This window comes from Littorina saxatilis, linkage group LG2 (genome assembly GCF_037325665.1).
Source record: "Littorina saxatilis isolate snail1 linkage group LG2, US_GU_Lsax_2.0, whole genome shotgun sequence".
NCBI lineage: Eukaryota > Metazoa > Mollusca > Gastropoda > Littorinimorpha > Littorinidae > Littorina > Littorina saxatilis.
In genome coordinates this window covers 5,510,732-5,535,971 of record NC_090246.1, presented here as the reverse complement: position 1 = coordinate 5,535,971, position 25,240 = coordinate 5,510,732, and the positions used below count along the sequence as shown (strand labels likewise).

Genomic DNA, 25,240 nt, shown 5'->3' with positions numbered 1-25,240 from the left:
GCTTCAGTCAAACTGCCAGTTCAACTTTATCTCTGTGGGTTGTTTTTTTTCTCTCGGAGTAACATGGGGAAAAAAACCTTTAAAAAACTTGCATGCAACAGAGCTGGATTGTTTCTAGTGATCATGCAGCATGATTTATCCGCATAGAAAACTACTGAAACACCTAAACAGAAATAGCAATGTCTACAGAAAAAACCCACTGTTTGATTGCTGTCTGTAGTACTCCTCTTGCTAACAGTGGCATTAAAATAATTAAAACTAAGCTATGCTCTCTTGGGGGGGAAAAAGTGCTCTAAGTACTTTTTGTGTCTACATAGGCAAAACAAAACTATGCAATGTTTCAGATTTCCTGACCCACCCTATGTTTTTCCTCCTTATCCTGGACTATTTTGGACTCTTACAAAAATGTAGGCTACTTCAAAAATGACAAATCTTAATTTTGCAGGCTTACAAGGAAATTGACTCTTCTCTTACAACCAGAATACACCATGATTTCAAGCAAATAAAAAAACTACATGCACCTGAGAAAAAAAACACTTTAAATCAAGAAGTTAGACCTCCTAACCCCAGCTTTTCAATTCAATTCAATACGTTGTTGATGTTGATTATGGAGCTTAACGTCCTCCCAGGTAACTAGGGACCTATATTGGGGCATGATTTTTTATACAATGTTAAAAGTGTAGGGTGTAATGGGGGGGGAGGGGGACTGGAGGGTGACGGGGTGTAGTCGCTAATAAATTTAAAGGTGCGTTTATTATCTAATATACCAGACATTTTGTTTTGGCTGGTGTACAGAATAACATCACATAAAATCGCACTCGCAAAACATACAAAACACATAAAATGTACACATCAGTACACACATAACCCAAACCACACATATCCATACCAGCACCATCACACACATATCCACATACATACTCTAGTTTGTACATTATAAAAATAAATACATTATGATTAATATCATTACTAGTCAACTTAAATTAAGGCTCAAAATAGGTCTTAAGATGGATGTTATTTAGTGTAATGAAGAGATTATAAAAACCAAAAAAAGCTATGAGAAAGAAAGTATGAAAGAATTATGCCCTTTCTCCGGTGAAAGTTCTGCTGATTGTGGTAACTTTTTTTTCTGTCTAAAACAGGCATCAGGTTAACTGAACGAGCTGTTTGAGGGGGTGGTGATCCTAACACTGGCCTATGGCAACACTGGCCTATGGCAGCTACAACAAACATACACAGCAAGACTACAATGCAACAGTGCCCAGACTTTGACTGCTACAGCTAGACCAGTTGACAAAGCTCAAGTTGTCACCAAGCAGGACGCCCCAACTGGCGACCAACTATATAGACTGAGGCTGCCTATCTCCAAATCTGACAAAGCAAGAATTGTTACGCAAGCTCCACATTTCTGTTTGCAGTTTAAGCCGACCTTAAGTATGCAATGGTTATGCACATCCCCCCCCCCCCCCACACACACACACACACCCCGCAGTTGAGAGTTGTAATGTACCTTTTATTTATCTTACATATATATATATATATTTGAAGCCTGTGTAGCTCTGTGACAGAAAGAGGTCTCTGATGGCAGCGACCAGACAGGCAGGAAGAACTTTCCTGTTCTTTCGGAAAGTCAGTGAGTGTGCAACTTGTTGGTATGTTCTGAACACATCAAAACATTTTCTTTAATTTAAGCTACATAATATCATGTGGATGCACTGATTGGGTGTAAATAATAACAGCAATTGGTACAGTCAATTCACTAAATGTGCAACAGAACCCTAATCATCAGACATTTTACAACAGCAAACTTCAACAGTCCTTTTACTTTCCTGAATGTCATTATTATTTATTAAAACATGCATCTAGAGCAACATACATATAAATCTTCTTTTATTAAAGTTCACCTGAAATTCAGGCTGCTTTCCCATGCAAAGTACAAATGCAAGTGTCCATAAACCAGGGTTTAATACAAAGTCATGTAGTATGTGAGTGAGTTCTGATGAAAAAGTGATTGTGTTGTAATATTGGTTATTACTGAGTGTTGATGTTACAATGATTACATTATAAAAACAACAACAGAACAATGTGAAGAGCAAACTTCTTCTGTGGGCATGCAAGTGAGTTAATCTTGTGTGTGTGTGTGTGAAACTATATGTGACTGAGTGTTACAAATTTAAATGACAACAGTTTTCTTGATAGCCTTTAAAAACAACAACAAATACATACATTTAACAATCAAACAAATATAGGCACCTCAAAAAAAGTTGTATGTACACCTTCGTGGCTGGTGATGCATTCTTGCTCCCCTGCAAGTTTTCATTCTACAATGTACCTCAGGCTAGCTTCCTCTCTCTCTCAAATCTGCCCCTCCCACACAATACAACAGGTACAGTGGCCACTCTGACACCAGTCTCTGAAATAATCAAGAACAGTTAAAACTGCGATGAGCTGTTGTTCTTTTACTCGTGAATGCAATGCATGAACACTTAAACAATATCCCACTTATTCGCGAGTGCGTTGACAAGGCGAGAGTGAAAAAATAGCACAGACTCGAAAGCAGACGATAAGTTCAGCACAGAGAGCGGGCGTGTTTACCTTTGATCGCTGAGACAAACAGTGTCGCAATTTTCATCGTCACTGTTTCACTACTGCTGGAAGTGGCCTCCGCCCTCATCTTTCATGCTTGATTCGAGGAGAGAAACCGGTAGTTCGAACATGTACGGTTCAATTTCGTCTGCAGTTACGCTTGTTGTTGTCATGTTGGTAAACTACCATCTCCACACGGTGTGACGTCACGGATAATTTATTCATAAGCCAGTCTCGCGAAGATCACGCGGCACAATGGCGGGTCGTTTTGGAGAAGAAATCCGTCGCTTCGGTCACAAAATTCGTCGGATTACGGCCTTAGAAGATTCCGAAGTAAACCAAACATTGTTGAAGACGGTAAGAAAGTGGTTTTCTAACTAACTGCAAACATCGGGAAGTGTTCGGTCGCGCAGGAACACGATTCGAAGCGTTTTTGACGCTAAAACAGCGTGGTCTGGTCCTTTAAATTCACCTTGTACAAACAAAAACAGAAAGCGACTAGAACCAAAAAATCAAATTTAGGGCAAAGTTTGTATTATCTTTTTTACTCTCTGAATAAAAATTAGTCATACGAAGCTTTCAATTTATCTGTTGTTGTTTTTTGAGATTTTTTGGTTGGTGTGTGTGTTTGTGTGTGTGTTTTGAATTTGGATCTTCAGAGAGAGACAGAGAGAGACAGAGAGCATTCATTCGGGGGGGGGGGGGGGGGGGGGGGGGGGGGGGTACCCCGGGTATTAACTAAGTTGCGTCGGAATGGACGGTATGCTTCCGGCTATAAATCGCGTCCCTCTGATAACTAAGCAAATGTAGCTTTCTCTTTTTCAGGTAACTTAAAAAAAAAACAATTTGCGTGAAGCGAAATAACAACATTTAGTCAAGCTGTCGGCATCAAAGTAACAGATTAACACCAACAAACAGTCGTCGCCGAGACTCTATTTCAGATAGTCTCGACTTACCACACCCAAAGACTAGGACGGGTCACGCAGCTCGTCAGTCTCCGTATAGCGTGCAAACGCAGTACTTATAGGCCTACATTTTCTGTCATTCTGAGCACATTTTTAGAGTAAACATAACATATCTATATATTTTTGAATTCAAGATAAATTGAGATATACGATGCTATCATTTTTAAATCTGTCAGTAAAAAATTAATTTTAATGACAACTTTAATAAGCAAACTAATTAACTAGTTTTTAAGCCTCCAAGCTGAAATGCAATGCCATAGTCCGAGCTTCGTCGAAGATTACTTGACCAAAATGTCAACCAATTTGGTTGAAAAATGAGGGCGTGACAGTGCTGCCTCAACTTTCACAAAAAGTCGGATATGACGTCATCAAAGACATTTCTCGAAAAATTGACCAAAAAACAAAAACAACACAAAAACGTGTGGGGATATCATACCCACGAACTCACATGTAAAATTTCATGAAGATCGGTCCGGTAATTTTCTCTGAATCGCTCTACACACACACACACACACACACACACACACACACACACATACACGGGCCACCACCCTCGTCTCGATTCCCCGTCTATGTTAAAACATTTAGTCAAAACTTGACTGAAAGTAAAATGGAATCAAGCAGCATTCAAGGAAGGGAAGGGGTCATCGTTCTTTATCATATCCAGAAGAAACGGCTGGTGTGTGTTTTAAAGTCTCTCCGCTGTTCGGTCCATTAAGTTCAATTTCACCCTGCGCGTGGCAACCACGTGCCTAGAACGCTGTTGAACATCGCGAGCACACACACACCATGTTGCTCGCTAAGCCATTTACGTCAAATCGCTGTAACCATCTCCTCTTCATTACCATCCTCCCTGAGTCGAGTTAAACCGTTCTTTTATTATCCCATTTGCAACCGTCTTCGTTTCCTTTCTGTCCCGTGTTTTGATTGGTTGGGGCGTGCCACGTGGTGCGCGTTGCGCAAGCTCGCTGCACGTTTCCGGCGCATGCGTATCGTGGTGCCACGTGTGACCTTCACCTGCGAGTTGTGTAATTACTGTTTGATGGAAGGCTTGTGGTTTCAGTCACAGATAATCATCTCAGCAACTCTCAAACAGCAAAGTGAAAACATAGGAGAAAAAAGGGACGACAAAGCAATCTCTTTGGCCAGCTAGAAAGTTTTTATGCTAACGGGGTTTGTATTCCATTATTCGGATCTGTTCAACAGTTCAAACTCATGAATAACAACAACAACACAAATTGTAATTACAAGAGAGGAGTGAACAGCCTAATTAGTCTTTCACAACAGCACATCAACCCTACTGCCTGCATAATTTCATCTATAGAAAGAAAATTGGGACTAAAAAGGCTGCATGCATTTTGACTTGTAAAAAAAAATGCACAGCATTCAGTGACTTTGTTTCAAGCATTCCTCGGAGATTCCAAGTAGACTGAGTCGCTGATGACTGTTCATGGTCCATGCCGGCGCGGTACCACAAGTAGACTAAGTTACTGAGGACTGTTAAGGGTTCAGGTCGGCGCGGCAACACAAGTAGACCAAGTTACTGAAGACTGTTCATGGTCCATGCCGGCGCGGTACCACAAGTAGACCCAGTAACTGATGACTGTTCATGGTCCATGCCGGCGCGGTACCACAAGTAGACCAAGTTACTGAAGACTGTTCATGGTCCATGCCGGCGCGGTACCACAAGTAGACCAAGTTACTGATGACTGTTCGTGGTCCATGCCGGCGCGGTACCACAAGTAGACCAAGTTACTGAAGACTGTTCATGGTCCATGCCGGCGCGGTACCACAAGTACATCAAGTTACTGATGACTGTTCATGGTCCATGCCGGCGCGGTACCACAAGTACATCAAGTTACTGATGACTGTTCATGGTCCATGCCGGCGCGGTACCACAAGTAGACTAAGTTACTGAGGACTGTTAAGGGTTCAGGTCGGCGCGGCAACACAAGTAGACCAAGTTACTGATGACTGTTCATGGTCCATGCCGGCGCGGTACCACAAGTAGACTAAGTTACTGAGGACTGTTAAGGGTTCAGGTCGGCGCGGCAACACAAGTAGACCAAGTTACTGACTGACTCTTAAGGGTTCAGGTCGGCGCGGTACCACAAGTAGACCAAGTTACTGAAGACTCTTAAGGGTTCAGGTCGGCGCGGCAACACAAGTAGACCAAGTTACTGAAGACTCTTAAGGGTTCAGGTCGGCGCGGCAACACAAGTAGACCAAGTTACTGAGGACTGTTAAGGGTTCAGGTCGGCGCGACAACACAAGTAGACCAAGTTACTGAAGACTCTTAAGGGTTCAGGTCGGCGCGGCAACACAAGTAGACCAAGTTACTGAAGACTCTTAAGGGTTCAGGTCGGCGCGGCAACACAAGTAGACCAAGTTACTGAAGACTGTTAAGGGTTCAGGTCGGCGCGGCAACACAAGTAGACCAAGTTACTGAAGACTATGACTATACAACACAAGCCGACTAAGTTACTGAAGACTATGACTATACAACACAAGCAGGCCAAGTTACTGAGGACAGTTAAGGGTTCAGGTCGGCGCAGCAACACAAGCCTTGCACTGCAGATCGAAGTAGTGATTGGAGATAAAGTGGTATAGATAATAAATCAATCGGCAAATTCGATATATCTCTTCATTTCTCGCAAAGACTGTTATGCCATCTACTGCAAGCTGCCACCTAAAAATGTTTGAGTTGGTGATTAAAATCCACCGTTAGGTTTAACGAGTAAGTGGGAAGTGAAACCCATTCATGGAAAAGGTTGTAATAACCGTTCTGACTGAGTGATTCATTTATCCCCAGATGTCTTACGCCACAAAAGCTTGGGCCCAGTTTCCCTGGCGTTTTTATTCAGGGAAAAAACAGCGGATTATGCATTGTTCTGCCTTTCTATTTTCCCGTGACAAATGACTGCCACCAGCCAAAGCCAAGAACAGAATACACTGCAATTCAAACCGCGAGAACCACTGTTTTGCAACACCGCAAAATCACCATGAATGCAAATGAACCACCCTGCGAAAGATCAACTTACGTGGGTGTGTTTTTCGCTCAGCTTATTATCATAACTAAAGCTCCTTTTTCATGTTCAAATTGTTTGGCTTGGATTTCATTGCAGTCTCTTTGCTCAAACGGAACCCTTCGAACCGCGATATATTGTTATGGGCTTAGGGGCTGCATTGAAACAACGAGGGTGGCCATTGTACATTTGCACATTTGGGATTCACTGCCAAGCGAAGAAAATACATGTATGTTCTCTCTCTCTCTCTCTCTCTCTCTCTCTCTCTCTCTCTCTCTCTCTCTCTCTCTCTCTCTCTCTCTCTCTCTCTCTCTCTCTCTCTCTCTCTCTCTCTCTCTCTCTCTCTCTCTCTCTCTCTCTCTCTCTCTCTCTCTCTCTCTCTCTCTCTTCTCTCTCTCTCTCTAGTCTCTCTCTAGTCTCTCTCTAGTCTCTCTCTAGTCTTTCTCTCTCTCTCTCTCTCTCTCTCTCTCTCTCTCTCTCTCTCTCTCTCTCTCTCTCTCAAAGGGGGAGGGGGGAGGGGGGAGATAGGTTGTAGAATTAATCCTCAAAAAAAAAAGTTTAAATCAAGAAATCAAACTCAAGTTCGGTCGCCCACTGAACAAAGAGAGAGGGAACCGGTAGCGCAACAGAAACGCGTCACAATTCAGAATACACTATTTTTACTTGTTTTTCCAACTCAAATACCGTTGTTTTAAATTAAATCGATGCTCACACCAGCGTTGGTTGCTAAAAACAAACTCTTACCGTCCGGGGTTTTTTCGGCACTGTGGTAAGCGAATGAAGTCATTTGTTTCGCCGTCATCGTTTGCAGTCATAATATTGATATAGATTACAGACGCATTCAGTGGAATCAGAGTTGTCGGTGACACAGATTTAAGAGTGGAGGCTTGCAGAAGGTCGCATTACACGCATGTAGTGAGGAGACATTTTGTATGACTGATGGGTCTGCAAGCTGAGACTATTTCACCGTTTTAACAACCGTTGTTACCATTGTGAACAGTTGTATTGCACCGTCTCTAGTGACTCTTCCAAAGCTGTGGGGTTATGAAAACAAGGCTGGGAAGCTATACTTTGGTGTAAACCTATCCTTCAGTGAGTTAAAAGGAAGTAGCTGACAGGTAGCTGGGTGTGGATTTTCTTGTTTCTGCATTATTAAACATATCATTTTACATGCTTTATTCTGCATTATTAAACATTTGTATGAATACTCCTTAACGAGCTAAATGTTGAACTGTGTGTTTTTTTTTATAAAATGATAAAAGGAAAAAGATTGCGTAGGAGCGAAATTAAAAGAAAAAGCCCTTATGTATAAGACCGTATCAGGACAATTCCCCCCCGGACATACCCCCCCCCCCCCCCTGGACTTTTCCCCCCAGACAATCCCCCCCTGGACAACTCCCCCCTAGGATAACTCCCCCCCCCCCCTAGGATAACTCCCCCCGGGTCAATTTCCCCCCTAGACAATACCCCCCTAGGACAACCCCCCCGGCCCCCCCCCCACACCAATACCCCCCCCCCCGTCTCCCCTCCCCCCTCCCCCCAAAAAAAAATCAATTTCACAAGTGATTATCATCGTTAACTTTCTTCCCTTGCTGCGGATCATAGAAATCATCAGTGAGCATTCATCAGTATTTTAGAACTCAGATTGCTGCCCTGGGTTTTGTTCATCAGTGAGTATAAATCAGTATTTTAAAGCTCAGAGGTGGATTATTTTACTTTGACCTTGCTTCAGGATAGCACACAATGGAGTTTAGTTTGACAACAAGAGGTGCTCGCTGCATTTTGTTTGAAAATCATGTCTACATAAAACAAAAAGACTTAACCAAAGGTGTAGAATGTTGGGAGTGTGAAAAGAAGCGAGATCGTGGATGTAAGGCGAAGATTCACGAAAAAGAAACACAGCTGAAGAAGAAAATCAATGACCACAACCATTCTGGAAACCGAGGAAGAGGTGATATTGGGAAGTTGAGGGCAGTGAAGGTCTCTGGCAGTACGCAAGATTGCTGCCTTGGCGTTTGTTCCTCAAGAAGACGTGATTTGCGTCTTTGACAATATGGAAGAGGCGAACGAAGCAAAAAAAACACTACAAAAAGCATAACAGGAGCACACTTTTCACGCAGGGGAATGCAACTTTCCACAGCCACTGAAACAGAAAATGTTAGCTCACGTGCACCTTACTCTTCAAGTGTGATAACAACGATGATGCATGAAGACTCTAGTATGAAATGAATACCCAGGGGGGTATTGTCCGGGGGGGAAATAGACCCGGGGGGAAATTGACCAGGGGGGAGAAGTCCTAGGGGGAAGAAGTCCTAGGGGGGAAATGTCCAGGGGGGGATTGTCTGGTGGGAAAAGTCCAGGGGGGGTGGAGTCCGGTGGGGGATTGTCCTAGAACCGTATAAGACAATGTATAAAACTTGAGTGCGGGGTATCGTGCTTTTTTACAAAAATTACCACTGAATAAATTCGTAAAATGAAAAAGAGAAAAATATACGAAATTTGGGTTATTTTGGAAAGTTGCGCGTTATTCAAAGATTTATTGTTCATGAATTTTTTTTAAATCTCTGAAAAGGTGAAAAGGATCTGTTTTGAAAAGTCAGAATGTATAAGGTGGCAATAAAATGGTTGATTTTAAACTAATTCAATTGTCCTTTTTGTGTGAATTTCCTCAGTGGACAATAGATGGACATATGTTCCATCTTTTTGTTTTTCACAGTTTGAACAAGATCATATGTGTTGAAAAGTTCAGAGTGGATTTGAAAGTTTTACATGGAGTGGGACTGATTATATCATTGATAAAGGGGAAAAGCTTTCAAAGATTGGAATCAGAATAATAATAATATGATATATAATGATGTTTATTCAGAATGTATTTGCCAATATTTGTATTGGTGAATATCGGTATGGTACACCAGTTTATATAATATGTATGTGTTGTTTTGAATTGAGATTAAAACATTTTGATTGAATATGTTAATTGTTTGATGTAATGGCAAAAAACAAAGACCACCGAAGAAAGATGCCCCTCGCCTTACCGCACACACACACACACACACACACACACACACACACACACACACACACACACACACACACAAACACAGTGTTGAAGCAGCCTACTTGCGACTAAGGTAATAAAAAAGAGATGATACAAAATATTTCCAATTTGTAAAAATACAAAATAAAATCATTAACAAAATCTAAGATGATGCGTATAATATTTGCAACCTGCGCCGTTGAAACTGCACCACGCCAACGGCAGGCCAGAGAACACAGTCATGTAACCCCCGCAGTCACAGAAATTGCCAACAATGTCGGTGCAACCAAAATATTTACAACCCCTGATGGCAGAATTTGTCCACAAAGGCAGGTGAGAGCGCGTGTTTACAACCTGCACAGGTAATTATTCCCACCGCGGTCTAAGGGGTAACGGGTGGGTGGGTGCGGTTTTGTACCCACCCGACTCAAGCCCGTTGCAGCTCAGTGCGTCCTTTGCCCGGTCGCCCGCCGACAAAAGGTCGTTTTGTCGCCAGGCTTCAAGCTGCACGTGCACTCCACGTGGCGAGGTGTGCGCGCGACCTGCTTGCTATTCAACTCCCTCGCTCACGCTGCGATGGGAAAAGGCTCATGATATCAGTGTTCCTGACGGCTTTCCTTATCGCCGGTAGGTATAGACACTCGCGAGATCTTAGTGTTGTCTGTCAAGTTATTCTTGTCACCGGGGGAATAGTCCCTGGCGAGATCTTAGTGTCTGTCAAGTTATTCTTGTCACCGGGGCAATAGTCACTCGCGAGATCTTAGTGTCTGTCAAGTTATTTCTGTCATCGGGGGAATAGTCCCTGGCGAGATCTTAGTGTCTGTCAAGTTAGTCCTGTCATCGGGGGAATAGTCCCTGGCGAGATCTTAGTGTCTGTCAAGTTATTCTTGTCACCGGGGGAATAGTCCCTGGCGAGATCTTAGTGTCTGTCAAGTTATTCCTGTCATCGGGGGAATAGTCCCTAGCGAGATCTTAGTGTCTGTCAAGTTATTCTTGTCATCGGGGGAATAGTCCCTGGCGAGATCTTAGTGTCTGTCAAGTTAGTCCTGTCATCGGGGGAATAGTCCCTGGCGAGATCTTAGTGTCTGTCAAGTTATTCCTGTCGCAAGGGGAATAGTCACTGGCGAGATCTTAGTGTCTGTCAAGTTAGTCCTGTCATCGGGGGAATAGTCACTGTCCGAGGCCTTATTTTTGTCCGTCAAGTTATTCCTGTCATCGGGGGAATAGTCCCTGGCGAGATCGTAGTGTCTGTCAAGTTATTCCTGTCATCGGGGGAATAGTCCCTGGCGAGATCTTAGTGTCTGTCAAGTTATTCTTGTCACCGGGGCAATAGTCACTCGCGAGATCTTAGTGTCTGTCAAGTTATTTCTGTCATCGGGGGAATAGTCCCTAGCGAGATCTTAGTGTCTGTCAAGTCCCTGGCGAGATCTTAGTGTCTGTCAAGTTATTCCTGTCATCGGGGGAATAGTCCCTGGCGAGATCGTAGTGTCTGTCAAGTTAGTCCTGTCATCGGGGGAATAGTCACTGGCGAGATCTTAGTGTCTGTCAAGTTATTCCTGTCGCAAGGGGAATAGTCACTGGCGAGATCTTAGTGTCTGTCAAGTTAGTCCTGTCATCGGGGGAATAGTCCCTGGCGAGATCGTAGTGTCTGTCAAGTTATTCCTGTCATCGGGGGAATAGTCACTGGCGAGAATGATCTTAGTGGGGAATAGTCACTGTCCGAGGCCTTATTTTTGTCCGTCAAGTTATTCCTGTCATCGGGGGAATAGTCCCTGGCGAGATCGTAGTGTCTGTCAAGTTATTCCTGTCATCGGGGGAATAGTCACTGGCGAGAATGATCTTAGTGTCTGTCAAGTTATTCCTGTCACCGGGAGAATAGTCACTGGCGAGATCTTAGTGTCTGTCAAGTTATTCCAGTCATCAGGGAAATAGTCACTGGCGAGATCTTAGTGTCTGTCAAGTTAGTCCTGTCATCGGGGAAATAGTCACTGGCGAGATCTTAGTGTCTGTCAAGTTATTCTTGTCACCGGGGGAATAGTCACTGGCGAGATCTTGGTGTCTGTCAAGTTATTTCTGTCATCGGGGGAATAGTCTCTGGCGAGATCGTAGTGTCTGTCAAGTTATTCCTGTCACCGGGGGAATAGTCACTGGCGAGATCTTTCGTGTCTGTCAAGTTATTCCTGTCGCAAGGGGAATAGTCATTGGCGAGAATGATCTTAGTGTCTGTCAAGTTATTCCTGTCACCGGGGGAATAGTCACTGGCGAGATCTTAGTGTCTGTCAAGTTTTTCCAGTCATCGGGGGAATAGTCACTGGCGAGATCTTGGTGTCTGTCAAGTTATTCCTGTCATCGGGGGAATAGTCACTGTCCGAGGCCTTTGTGTCTGTCAAGTTATTCCTGTCATCGGGGGACTAGTCACTGGCGAGATCTTAGTGTCTGTCAAGTTATTCCTGTCATCGGGGGAATAGTCACTGGCGAGAATGATCTTAGTGTCTGTCAAGTTATTCCTGTCACCGGGGGAATAGTCACTGGCGAGATCTTGGTGTCTGTCAAGTTATTTCTGTCGCAAGGGGAATAGTCACTGGCGAGATCTTAGTGTCTGTTAAGTTATTCCTGTTGCAAGGGGAATAGTCACTGGCGAGATCTTAGTGTCTGTTAAGTTATTCCTGTCGCAAGGGGAATAGTCACTGGCGAGATCTTAGTGTCTGTAAAGTTATTCCTGTCGCAAGGGGAATAGTCACTGGCGAGATCTTAGTGTCTGTAAAGTTATTCCTGTCGCAAGGGGAATGGTCACTGGCGAGATCTTAGTGTCTGTCAAGTTATTCCTGTCGCAAGGGGAATAGTCACTGGCGAGATCTTAGTGTCTGTTAAGTTATTCCTGTCGCAAGGGGAATAGTCACTGGCGAGATCTTAGTGTCTGTCAAGTTATTCCTGTCGCAAGGGGAATAGTCACTGGCGAGATCTTAGTGTCTGTTAAGTTATTCCTGTCGCAAGGGGAATAGTCACTGGCGAGATCTTAGTGTCTGTTAAGTTATTCCTGTCGCAAGGGGAATAGTCACTGGCGAGATCTTAGTGTCTGTAAAGTTATTCCTGTCGCAAGGGGAATAGTCACTGGCGAGATCTTAGTGTCTGTTAAGTTATTCCTGTCGCAAGGGGAATAGTCACTGGCGAGATCTTAGTGTCTGTTAAGTTATTCCTGTCGCAAGTTGAATAGTCATAGTTATTCTTGTTGCCGGAAGGTATTACTATCTCTACTCCTTTATTGTTTCTTTGTTATTTTGTTCCGTCGCGATATAACCTTGAACGGTTGAAAACGACGTTAAACACCAAATAAAGAAAGAAATAAAGAAAGAAAGAAAGAAAGAAAGTTATTTTGTTTGCATGGATGGTGCCCTCTTCTAGACAATTCCGTTCCAGCCAGCAACAGAAAAAGTACCCCCTCCCGGACCCACCAGCAACAGAAAAAGTACCCCCTCCCGGTCCCACCAGCAACAGAAAAAGTACCCCCTCCCGGTCCCACCAGCAACAGAAAAAGTACCCCCTCCCGGACCCACCAGCAACATAAAAAGTACCCCCTCCCGGTCCCACCAGCAACAGAAAAAGTACCCCCTCCCGGACCCACCAGCCCACCCCCAACCAGCAACAGAAAAAGTACCCCCTCCCGGTCCCACCAGCAACAGAAAAAGTACCCCCTCCCGGACCCACCAGCCCACCCCCAACCAGCAACAGAAAAAGTACCCCCTCCCGGTCCCACCAGCAACAGAAAAAGTACCCCCTCCCGGACCCACCAGCCCACCCCCAGCCAGCAACAGAAAAAGTACCCCCTCCCGGACCCACCAGCCCACCCCCAGCCAGCAACAGAAAATGTACCCCCTCCCGGTCCCACCAGCCCACCCCCAGCCAGCAACAGAAAATGTACCCCCTCCCGGTCCCACCAGCCCACCCCCAGCCAGCAACAGAAAAAGTACCCCCTCCCGGTCCCACCAGCCCACCCCCCGCCAGCAACAGAAAATGTACCCCCTCCCGGTCCCACCAGCCCACCCCCAACCCCCAACCCCCAACCTCGCCGTAACGCTTTGTCATACGCAGGCGCACCGGTGGCTGCTTCATAAAATGTCGTCTTGTTGTTGCTGCATGAAAATGTTTGCCGTGCAAAACTCTGCGTGTGCGGGATGAGAACAGTTCTGAGGCAGAACAACTGTGTTCGTTTTCCTTTCCCAAGTCTGAATGGAAGCCAAACAAAATCCGCCCTGGTTTTATGTCGCTTTGATGTGGGGCTTCCAAAATAAGGGCTTACGATTAATTGGTATTGGAAACCGTACTGGAAAAAAAAAACAATTCTGAAAATTCTTTTTATGGCGGCTAAAATTTCAGGACATTTCCTCGAGACAAATAGGCATTATCGACACAGTAGGCCTAAATGTCGTGTGCATTTCAAGAAATGATTCCGTCACGTCAAATAAGCGAAAGTGACCACGTGAACCCGGCTTGAATACAGTGACCAGGGCTGAGGTGAACGACAAAGTTACCACCCGAACGGGAGCCACCCGCAGTGTTGGACTGGTTGAAACTGAGATTTGTTGTGATTTCAACCAATCAGAACCCGCTGTATCTTCTCTCCCGTTTGGGTGGCACCCACTGTCGGTGTGTGTACCTAAGCCCCGGCAACAGCAGCACACTCTTCCGGTCCTCGACTTGATGAATGCTTCAAAGCAATTACAGCAGTTGTAAAAGAAATTCGGTTTTTATTTCATTAAAGGTTTAAGGGAAATGTTGGTACACAAATCTGATAATGATGCGTTCTTCCATTGCATTTTATGATATTGTATGGCCAGAGAGGTAGGTGTTTCTTGGAGCTAAACAAAAATGTCTGCAGTAAAACAAAGGAGCGGTGGAGTTTTATGTCGTTTCTATCGTCAGTGAAGCAAGTATAACAGACATGTCTCGAAAATGATATAGAGCTTAAACAATGACCACGAGTTGATTACTGGCAAATACCCACGAGGGTTTATTTTTCAGTAATCAACGAGTTGTCGTCATTGTTTAAGTTATTTACACAACGAACAACACGGGTCGAACATGCAGTCATGCAGACGACATCTTGTAGGCAATTTCATTTCAGCCTAATCACTCAGAGTGTCAAATGCGCGTCATTCAAATAGTCCCCTCGATTCTGACACAAACTTTACTTGTGAGGGTATTAAAAATAATGTCTTACACATGTTCATGTTGTTTGGTTGGTTTGTGGTTTGTTTGTTTGGATATGAACTTACGAACCAGTGTCCAGTTAAATACGAGGTTAAAATGTAGATCTAGTTTTTCCCACAGGCGCCCGCAATGTGATCACACGCAAACAAATCACACGCAAACAAATCAGATTTGATTTAGATCCAATTATTTGTTGAACGAAGTAGGAATCTTTATTTCAAATCTGACGAAGCACTTCTGATAAAAAATAGAACTCGAACACAGAAATAAACATGACTGTAAAATAAATAAGCCACTGAAACCGTTCGTCTGTCCTTGTAATTCACACATTGAATGAGAAATTAAAGACGCCTCCGTAGATTGGAGCATCAAAGTGCACGCCTGTGAATCGGTCGGTTGCAGACGAAGACGTCACCTGGTTGTGGCTTCCAATCATCGCTGCACTTGGAGAGGGCACGCCGCTGAGGTGTTCAACTTGCTGGGCAGATAACTGTAGTGTGGGTGACAGTGCTTGACTTGTCGCGTTCATCTTCCAAACATGTTGCCGCTGGGTGTCCGACATTGTGGAGTAGTTGTTGATCGACTGCACATTCCTGTGTCCGGACACTTGCATGATGTGGGTAGGAGGAAGCCCATGGTCATTCAGTTTCTGCACCATGGTCTTTCGCGCACTGTGGTTGCTGATCTTCTTTCCATCTCCAAGCCCAGCGGCAGCCGACATAGTCTTCATCAAACTTCCCAGAGTGTTGATTCCCAGGTTGATTTTTGAACCACTGTCCATCGACTGGACCACCAGGACGGGCGCTGCAGGCCAAATAAAAGGGCGAATCTGGTGTTTGGGCGTTTTCTGGGCGCAGAGCAGCGTATTTCAGATAGATCTGAACTGGGCAGCGGCCAGGATCCTCTTCATTTTCGAACGCTTTTGCTCTTGGATTTGAGTCACGTTTCACGTTGACACCCGTGACCAGTGCGGGTCATCGTGGCTCTTTCATTGTACTCAAGATATCGCCGGCCGTTTGCGTTGGTCTTGAGTTGGATATCACCCCAGCACATGGCTCTGTGTGGTGCAACCGATCTCATTCCAAAATGCAGCGTGTTGTTCCACCACAAGGAATTCAGAATGGTCTTTGGTGTTTGGGTGCCGAGCTGGCCACTATACTCCAAAGTGTATCCACATCGTCATCGCCGAGCGGATCCGCCTTGTTTGGTAAGTTTCCTTTCCCACCTTTCTTCAGGGTTTTGAGCTTGCTGTTGAGAACGTCCTGAACCCTCTTTGATTTGGCATCCGTGGCTGTTGCAATTCTCGTTCTCCCCTTCGAACTCAAGTGCCTATCGATCGAAGCAACAATGCCACGAATGGTGGACGGCTCATAGTCGCTCCCATCCTCTCGTTTAGCAACTGTAAGAAATTTGCACAGCATGTCACATAGGCCGTCGTGGTCAATGTCGCTCAGATCGGTGTTTTGAAAGTCTGGATATTGTTCATTAATAAACTTCCGAAGAAGGCCAACATCCAAATCGTGCTTGTTTTTCATCGTGTTTCTGTTTTCGCTGTCCTTCAGCAGTTTGGTGACATCACTGTCAGATACCGCGCTGAATCGCCGTTTCTTTGGTGCCGGTGCAGCAGCCGGGTCATCAAAAATGTCCCTTGATTCCACTGGAGTTAATTCGGTGAAATCCCAATCATTGAAATCGAAATTCAGATCAAAACTGTCGCTCGCAGCAGCCATCATTGTTGTTACAGTTTTGAGTCAACGTTGTATTCTTCCGCAACAGGGTCCAATCGTCTGGGTTTCAAATGATGTCATGTTCTAAAAATAAATTCTAGTATTGATTATTTTTTAGCCCTCTTTATTCAAACTTCGAATAATCCACGTGTGATTTTTGGGTGTAAAGTAGTTCGTTCTAATTTCTCACTTGTCTAAATATATTGCAAGCCCCTGGAGCAATTTTTTGATTAGTGCTTTTGTGAACAAGAAACAATTGACAAGTGGCTCTATCCCATCCCCCCCCCCCCCCCCCCCCCCTTCCCCCGTCGCGATATAACCTTCGTGGTTGAAAACGACGTTAAACACCAAATAAAGAAAGAAAGAAAGTCTAAAAATAATCAACTAGATTTAATCCACTCCTCGGTTGCATTACAGGAGTTGTATAAATCAAATGTCTCCGGCCGGCTCATGTTGATCAACATTTTCTCGACATGTCAGTTATTATTTGCTAACAATCAGCTTATTCAAAATAACTCATGAAAATGTCTTAAAGCGCTATACCGGTGCAGCGTTCTTACGTAGCACTATTCATAGACGGTCAAGGCCATGGAGGTGACACCAATGAGTGTGACATGCAAGAACAAATTTCAATGTTATTACAAGCTGACAATTTACTAGGTATTGTCATGCTAAACTTCTACGAAAAATGTTTTCCACACTTGAGCCATCGTTTAGATGTATTTACAAAAATAATATCAATGTTCAAACATAACATGACGCCATCACAATTTCAGATTCAGACAATTTAATGATCCAAGAACAAACAAAAAGAAATGTTGGTGGTGTTTCTTTATTGCTAGGCCACACATCCATCAATACAAACAAGATAAGCAGGTAAGAATCTCTAATTGGGTCAAATACCTGAGCTTGAAATTGCTTAAACATAACATGACACCAAAACACTAAGTCAAAATGCAGCATGGAGTTCAAAGACAAAATACCATCAATACTAAGTCCAAAACAGAAAACATAGATAATGTTTGTGTGTCTCCAAAATATCGTAATGAAAATACTAATTATAGTCATCAAATTAAATCAATAATAGAGCCATCCTTCACTGGATGCTGCGTAATACCCGAAAATGCCAAAAATTAAACCAAGAACACGCCCAAATCAATCATTTTGGCATTAAATAATAATAAAACATTGTTACATACATTATTTCCTTTGGCAAAAAAAAAAAAAAGTGGATGCGTTACCTTGTCTTTAAATGAGAGGGAAAAAAGAAAAAGTAGCCATGCTTGAACATAACATGACGCCGTGACACAAGATAAACTTACATCATCTGGAGCTATAGATGCAAATAAAATATCAAATTCAGAAGCCATTGTGTGCATAGCGTTGGTCATTGCACAGTTAACTGCATAGCCAAGTCACAACCTTAGAAAAAGTTATTCTGAAATTAAAACACTTAAACATAACTTGACGCCATGAAACATAACATGACACTGGGTGGCCGAGTAGTAACGCACTTGCGCTCGGAAGCGAGAGGTTGCGAGCTCGACCCTGGGTCAGGGCGTTAGCAATTTTCTCCCCCCTTTCCTAACCTAGGTGGTGGGTTCAAGTGCTAGTCTTTCGGATGAGACGAAAAACCGAGGTCCCTTCGTGTACACTACATTGGGGTGTGCACGTTAAAGATCCCACGATTGACAAAAGGGTCTTTCCTGGCAAAATTGTATAGGCATAGATAAAAATGTCCACCAAAATACCCGTGTGACTTGGAATAATAGGCCGTGAAAAGTAGGATATGCGCCGAAATGGCTGCGATCTGCTGGCCGATGTGAATGCGTGATGTATTGTGTAAAAAAATTCCATCTCACACGGCATAAATAAATCCCTGCGCCTTGAATATGTGCGCGATATAAATTGCATAAAAATAAAAATAAAATAAAAAAATAAATCCCTGCGCTTAGAACTGTACCCACGGAATACGCGCGATATAAGCCTCATATTGATTGATTGATTGATTTATCAGGCTAAAGTGGCAAAACCAAACATAATAAAAGAACAGGAGTACAGCTATCTACATGCAGTGATGGTAGGTAATTATTAACCATCAAATAATCTGATGTGTAAACTTAATCTTTTATGTTTGCACAGAAAATTTGCTGTTTGAGCATAACATGACGCCATGAAACATAACATGACACCGTGACAAAAGATAAAATTACATCCTCTGGAACTATGGGTGTAAGTAAGTCCTCCAATTCAGATGCCATTGTGTGCACATATAAGGCTGCTACAGAGCTAAGTTCACTGTCCACTGAATAGGTGAGGGGCAACCTTAGAAAAAGTTTTTGTACCATGAAAAAATGCCCAAACATAACTTAAGACCATGTTCAAACCAATTAAAAGGGAAAAAAAAGTATAGTCTACATTTACCTGTACAAAATGCTAGATAAAAAGGAAAGCTAGACGAAAATAGACTAAAAAACTATAAAAACGGAAAAAGTCACAAAATGTTGCCCAAACATAACATGACATACCCTGACATTCATGCGTTGGTGTCATGTTATGTTGGACATGAATTCCCAACCACAAGTACAAAAAAACAAAAAACACTAACTAGAAGAAAAAAAAACTATGCATGCTTGGTTCGGACATGCAAAAAGGTTTTGATGATCTAGAATAACAAAAATAACCTATCCAAACTTAACATTACACCGAGGGGTGTCTCAGAACCGGCAGAACCGGCGTCAAGTTATGTTCAAACAGATTATGGTGAAATTGTATAATGCATTTTTCCTACAGATTATATTTTTTTTGTGCTGGGCTGCATTGAAACAGATAATATCAATATTAAATTCTACATCTATTTTTCTTTACCAAAAATAAAATAAGTAAAAAACCGAGTGCCCAAACCTAACATTACACCAGCCGTGGCAGCAGAGATCGACTGTGCATAGCGTCAAGTTATGTTTGGACATAAAACTAGCACTCGGCGATCAGACACAATAAGGGTCTACAAGTTCAGACCCAATGATGATGTTAATTCCTAGTATTCAATCTGCCACAAAAATTAGTGTATGTTTGAAGACATTTAGTTGAACGAGTTTAAACATAACGCTGACGACCTCGGACTTGGTGTAAAGTTGCGTTTGATCTCCCGCATCCCATAATATCAACCACGTATCTTGTAAATCGCAGTAAATGACTTTTAGGGGTACTTCACGAAGTGATTTCATGAAGGGATGCATCATTGATGGTTGAAAACGTACTTAGCTCTATCAAACCAAAAACGCAACAGTGACACCACATGATCGGCATGAATGCACATGACAAAGCAAAAATTGACAAATGTAGGAACGTAGGAAAGTGTTGATGAAAGCACAACTATTCAGACAGGATCTCTAGTTTTATCAGAGAAACAGAACTCAGCACTCGAAAGCCTAATGTGGTCATTACTTCATATTCTATCTATAATTTCGCTGGATTTGCAAAAACGCAACAAATGACGCCAAAATAAAAACCTTAGTTTTCGGCCTATCCTCGGCGTCCATCGCGCGCTTTGTCTTCAAATGGCGCAATATTCTAAATTGGAGTGGTTTTCACTTCCATGCCGGATTAATCTCCAAAAAATGGAGTGAAAAATACACATTAATTGTTCTTTTTTCGTGTCCAAACGCAACGGTTTGTTGACACCATATCGCTTCCGCAAAATCAATGTAAATTTCTTGCTGCATCAGAGTTTAAAATGTTCGCTTGCTGATTAATCCAAGAACTAAAACATAAAATCTTTCAGATTAGAGGTTAATCACGTGTGTTGGATGCGGATATTTCTTTCAAGTTAACATCGATCGCTATCACCCAAACATGACACCATGCGTTGCGTTTGAGCACGATTGATGACGCTCTATATAAACAAGAAACGAACAAATATTTGACACGCACGTAACGTCAATAGGAATTGATAACGTTTTAAGAATTCGGAAATCAATAAATTGACTCTTGATTCGATCTTTTTATGGTGAAAAATGCCGTCTGAAGTGACACACAGGTATGTCTGTCACGTTTTTCTTCCACCACGATCGTCGATTTTTCATTAAAAAAAAGGTTTTTTAATGACAGAAAGCAAGTTTAACTCACTTTATGCCATCACACGAAGCTTTGATTATATAAGAACAAGTGACAACAGTTTGATTTCATTAATTCTTTATCTTCAACCTTAGAATCGCAGTCAAAAATTGTCAGCTGGTGATTTCTGCACTCGAGCCACCTCCATGGCCTTGACCAGATACAATGACGGTCTCAGGGCGCTTTAAAAAATATCTAAAAATATAAATTGAACATTAATATTGAACTATTCACACATTAAAATGTTGTTGTTGCCGCTTTGTGAACAAACCACTTTGATTATCCATACAAAACAGAATGTCAAAGCTATCAAGCGCATCAACAAACGACTACACCACCAACTGCTGATAAAGGTGTTCCAAAAAGAGGAAAAAAATAATGGGTTTCCTGCTTAAGTCGGATTGTATTTCGCCATGCATGAAAAGCATAACAGGGTCTGCATTTACTTGAACACGTTACACCTGGTAATTGCCAAGCCGCAAAAAAAATGTGCATGTCATTACTGATTTCATGATGCCATTGTATCTGGGATTGGGTTTATCAATGTTGTTTCGTGTGACAGCAAAACCACACCACACACGCCTTCACCACAGCCTGGTCGAGCAACAATCATTTGATAGATGAAAAAAACTAATTCTGTTTATTATTACGTTTCTCCAGATTGAGTCTCGCCTCAGTTTTGACGAAAAACATATTACTGCAAAGTGGTCATATCCCCAGTATACAGGGAAACCATTTAAAATAATTGAACTACACATACAGTAACTGAACTGCACCTGCAAATAAAAGAGGTCATATCCCCAATACACTGGGAAACAGATTAAAGTCATTAAACTACACCTACAGTTATTGAATTAGATCACTCCTACAAATCAAAGTGGCCATGTCCTCAGTATGATACAGGGAAACGTTTTAGATTAATTAAACTCCAACTACAACTTAAAGTGATCGTGTTCCTAGTAGTATGATCCCTACAGAAAAGAATGAATACTAGCGGAGTCAGCCGAACCTTACGAAACACTTTTGAGACGTCAATTTTCCGGCGCCATTTCACCGACAGACATCTCCAAAAAGTCTTCCAACGAAGGATATGGACCGTCGTGACGATAAACATCTCGCTATCATTCTCGTTCAACCCCTACCCCTTCTCTCCCCCCCCCCCCCCTCCCCCCCGTTCATTCTCCGCCCCTCCTTCGACCCAACACCACTCTCTCTTGTCCTCCGTCGCCCCTCCCTTCCCGTCAGCCAGGACAGGAGATTGCAGCCAAGCAAACACACACTGCAGGGCGTCACGTGACACAGTTAAGGTGAGAGAGCACGTGCGGCACGGCCGGTGACAACCTGTCGTCTGCTCACTGACTACCTGTCGTCTGCTGGCTACCTGTCGTCTGCTGGCTACCTGGCCAGCGTGGCTCGGTGCTGCCGACATGTGGCTGACGGGACTTGCGACCAACTCACGGAGCATGGAGCCAACTTGCGTGTTCTTTGGCTGACCCCCGTTTCTTTCAGGCAAGCATTGCTTGCGTAAAGCCTCTCGCTATGAAAGACAGCAGTTAAACTCCATCGGTTGATACCGAAAAGGTCGTCTGCATTGGTCGGTAAACTGCCACGAACAGCCAATCGGATTGGCAGCTGTGTGGCCGCCATTTATTCACGCGTAGCGAGCATCTCCAAGGCATGTTCGCCTTCTCTCGCCAAATCCTAGCGTTCCTCGTAACGAAAATTGCCCAAGAAATGCTACTTCCTCGCCCCACTCGCTTCACTCGCCAATTCTCGCGTCAAAGAAACGGATGACTGTTCTTTCGTTGTTACGGTGCAAAGTTAATTCAAGTCCCGCGGGGGAAAGAAGTTCCACACACAAAAACGGGACATTTCCACCCCAAACGATAGCCGACGACAAAAGAAAATTACTTGTTCTCAATGCGGTGAACTTCAAAGACTAAATTATATAAAACAACATAGTTCAGTTTATCAAACTGGGAATTTAGAGGCGTAACTGCCGTGATTTTGGCTTTGTATTTTAAAACAAGTTCTTTGATGAGTACTGAAACTTTGACTTGCCGCGGGGAACTTGTTTTTCAAACTTACTGACCTTGAAGAAACATGAAGCGAAAGTTCTTGCAGTGACTGCGCTATTTCATAAGAGGGCTAAAACAATAATGTCACGTTATCGTAAAACATATGTCACTGTTGGATTGTTTTGTTAACGGGGTTGGTGCTTGTACGGTGTTTTACGGAAGTGGGGGGGGGGGGGGGGGGTTGCTGTGTTCATGAGTTGCGAACGTTGCAAGTCGAATAGAGATTTTTGTGTAGGTTTAAATCAAATCAACATTTCATGTCTAGGTGATGTCCAAGCATAGAGTCCCAGGAAGCATGTACCAAATCAAATCAACATTTCATGTCTAGGTGATGTCCAAGCATAGAGTCCCAGGAAGCATGTACCAAATCAAATCAACATTTCATGTCTAGGTGATGTCCAAGCATAGAGTCCCAGGAAGCATGTACCAAATCAAATCAACATTTCATGTCTAGGTGATGTCCAAGCATAGAGTCCCAGGAAGCATGTACCAAATCAAATCAACATTTCATGTCTAGGTGATGTCCAAGCATAGAGTCCCAGGAAGCATGTACCAAACCAAATCAACATTTCATGTCTAGGTGATGTCCAAGCATAGAGTCCCAGGAAGCATGTACCAAATCAAATCAACATTTCATGTCTAGGTGATGTCCAAGCATAGAGTCCCAGGAAGCATGTACCAAACCAAATCAACATTTCATGTCTAGGTGATGTCCAAGCATAGAGTCCCAGGAAGCATGTACCAAACCAAATCAACATTTCATGTCTAGGTGATGTCCAAGCATAGAGTCCCAGGAAGCATGTACCAAACCAAATCAACATTTCATGTCTAGGTGATGTCCAAGCATAGAGTCCCAGAAAGCATGTACCAAACCAAATCAACATTTCATGTCTAGGTGATGTCCAAGCATAGAGTCCCAGGAAGCATGTACCAAATCAAATCAACATTGCATGTCTATGTGATGTCCAAGCATAGAGTCCCAGGAAGCATGTACCAAATCAAATCAACATTTCATGTCTAGGTGATGTCCAAGCATAGAGTCCCAGGAAGCATGTACCAAACCAAATCAACATTTCATGTCTAGGTGATGTCCAAGCATAGAGTCCCAGGAAGCATGTACCAAATCAAATCAACATTTCATGTCTAGGTGATGTCCAAGCATAGAGTCCCAGGAAGCATGTACCAAATCAAATCAACATTTCATGTCTAGGTGATGTCCAAGCATAGAGTCCCAGGAAGCATGTACCAAACCAAATCAACATTTCATGTCTAGGTGATGTCCAAGCATAGAGTCCCAGGAAGCATGTACCAAATCAAATCAACATTTCATGTCTAGGTGATGTCCAAGCATAGAGTCCCAGGAAGCATGTACCAAATCAAATCAACATTTCATGTCTAGGTGATGTCCAAGCATAGAGTCCCAGGAACCATGTACCAAATCAAATCAACATTTCATGTCTAGGTGATGTCCAAGCATAGAGTCCCAGGAAGCATGTACCAAATCAAATCAACATTTCATGTCTATGTGATGTCCAAGCATAGAGTCCCAGGAAGCATGTACCAAATCAAATCAACATTTCATGTCTAGGTGATGTCCAAGCATAGAGTCCCAGGAAGCATGTACCAAACCAAATCAACATTTCATGTCTAGGTGATGTCCAAGCATAGAGTCCCAGGAAGCATGTACCAAATCAAATCAACATTTCATGTCTAGGTGATGTCCAAGCATAGAGTCCCAGGAAGCATGTACCAAATCAAATCAACATTTCATGTCTAGGTGATGTCCAAGCATAGAGTCCCAGGAAGCATGTACCAAATCAAATCAACATTTCATGTCTAGGTGATGTCCAAGCATAGAGTCCCAGGAAGCATGTACCAAACTTTGCCGACGGAGAGAACCGTGACAGTACCGTGTGTTGATGCAAAATGGTATTGTCGTTTTGAGAGAGGCAATGGGGGAGGATGGGGGGGGGGGGGGCAAAAGACCCTCTCCCCATTCCCCACACCCAATCTCGATGTCTTTCTCCAGCTCATTGTATGTGCCTGTAGTTTTGCTCGCTTCTGACCACATCCCCCTCACCCCATCTGGATGTCTTTCTCCAGCTCATATCATGTGCCTGTGGTTTTGCTCGCCTCTCTGTCCCGTTGTCCTCAATAATGTGAGCGGCGGTTCACAATGCTCCAGTCGTCTGTCTACCGGGGGGACTAGCGCGCGCTCGTCAAAGACAATTATCTCTAATTAATAACTCTCTTACCTCAACGCCAGCTCAGAGTAGTTCGCCATATCGGTTGGCTGTGGTATCAGATAGTGTCGCTCAATTGTCGTAGGGATACGAGATATGTCGCTCGCCGACACACAGAGACCAGATAGGGTCGCTCTATTGTCGCAGGGATAGCAGATAGTGTCGTTTTATTCGCCAAGAGATACTAGATAGCTTGTGCTCATTGTCGTGGAGTGAGCCGACAATTCTAAGCACTTTTTTCCGGGTCAAAATAT

The 25,240-nt window shown here is 43.3% G+C and overlaps 1 pseudogene; it reads right to left on the bottom strand.

Annotated features, from left to right (window-relative positions):
• Positions 1-15,144: 15,144 nt before the first annotated feature.
• On the bottom strand, positions 15,145-25,027 carry LOC138960470 (uncharacterized protein KIAA1958-like; annotated as a pseudogene).
• Positions 25,028-25,240: the final 213 nt, after the last annotated feature.